Genomic DNA, 1,600 nt, shown 5'->3' with positions numbered 1-1,600 from the left:
TTTTTTTCTTGTTCTATTCTTCTGGCAAAATTGCAGCCCTAATCTTGGAAAATTCTGTATTTTTACATTTAGAAGCTAAGAGCTATTGAAATAAAATGGTTTTTCTTAAACTCATAATTAATGTCAAGTGGATCATTAACAGTGACCAATAATACCACTGTAACCTTCTCACTTACATCATGGCTACTTCAAGCCTCTTCTGGTCTTCTTAAACCTAGAACTGGTCTTCACCCTCCTCCCTTTATCTGCCTGTACTCTTAGAAACAAAATAGTCACAATCTGTTGGAAACTCCCTCGTCTTCCCCATAAAAAGGGCCAAGATCCATTAGCATCTTCTGTTACTCTAGTCTCTTAATTTCTGTTACATGAGAAGAATCTCTTCTTGAGGTTAACATGTCCTTTGTTTTGAGTCCATCTTGTCCTCCGAACCTACTCTGTTTCATCCTTCCTAAAGTTTCAACCTCTCTTTCCAGTGGATCTTTCCTATTGCCTTTCTTTAAAAAATATTTTACTTACTCATTTTTAGAGAGGGGGAAGGGAGGAATAAAGGGAAGAAAGAAATATTGATGTGAGAGAGAAACATCAATCATTGCCTTTGGTATGCACCATGGTCAGGGAACAGACTGGGGACTGAAACTGCAACCCAGACATGTGCCCTCATTGGGAATTGAACTGGTGACCATTCATTTTTGCTGGACAAACTCAACCAACTGAGCCACACTGGTCAGGGTATTCCTGTTGCCTTTTAAAAATCTACATATTGTGCTTGCTTTGGCAGTGCATATACTAAAATTGGAATGGTACAGAGAAGATTAGCATGGCCCCTGCACCATGATGACATGCAAATTCATGAAGTGTTCCATATTTTTATCACCTAATACAGGAAACTAATGAACAACACAAACAAATGAGCAAAATTGAACCAAAGCCATATAAACAAGGAGCAGACTAACAGAGACCAAGGGGGAGGGAAGAGAGAGAGAAGGGGGTTAAGAAGGGAAGGGTCTAGTTAGGGAACATGTACAGGTGACCCATGGACATGGACAACAGGGTGGGGATTGACTGTGGGAGAGGGGGAGGTGGGAGGGGCAGGGGAGAGCAATGGGGGAAAAAGTGGGACAACTGTAATAGAAAAATAATAAATAAATCAGAATTTTAAAAAAATCTACATATTTCCCACTAAAAATAAATTTACTAACTCCTTCATTTTTTTCTTTAGCAGCCAATCTACCTCTTTCTCTTCAAATATAAACTTCACAAAGTGTTGGCTACATTGTCACTTTTTAAATGAATCCACTTATCCAACAAACATTTATTTAGTAGCTATTATATACCATGTACTGTTTTAAGACTGATTTGAGATTTATGATCATCAAGACAATATAAAGAATTCAAAATATTTTTTAAAGATGAAACTTAATTCAAATTCCTCCATCCAAACTATTATATGCCAATAACACAACTATGACTGTGAAGAGGACTTTTTCCTGACTCTCATCTTGTTTGGCACATTTCTGTTTTACTTTTTGTTTTAGTGCGTTAATCAACCCATGTTTACTATGACAGCCAACTCAATATATATCTGTGTCTGCATATAATT

The 1,600-nt window shown here is 37.1% G+C and overlaps 1 non-coding gene across 1 annotated transcript; it reads left to right on the top strand.

The window, feature by feature from the left end:
• The first annotated feature begins 762 nt into the window (after positions 1 to 762).
• On the top strand, positions 763 to 869 carry LOC150007144 (U6 spliceosomal RNA). Its single transcript, XR_016512035.1, has one exon. It is a non-coding gene; the product is annotated as a U6 spliceosomal RNA (small nuclear RNA).
• Positions 870 to 1,600: the final 731 nt, after the last annotated feature.

The sequence above is a fragment of the Furipterus horrens genome, unplaced genomic scaffold (assembly GCF_987537825.1).
Source record: "Furipterus horrens unplaced genomic scaffold, mFurHor1.1.pri manual_scaffold_6, whole genome shotgun sequence".
NCBI lineage: Eukaryota > Metazoa > Chordata > Mammalia > Chiroptera > Furipteridae > Furipterus > Furipterus horrens.
The sequence above is the reverse complement of the archived record's forward strand: the minus strand, read 5'-3'. Positions and strand labels throughout refer to the sequence as shown.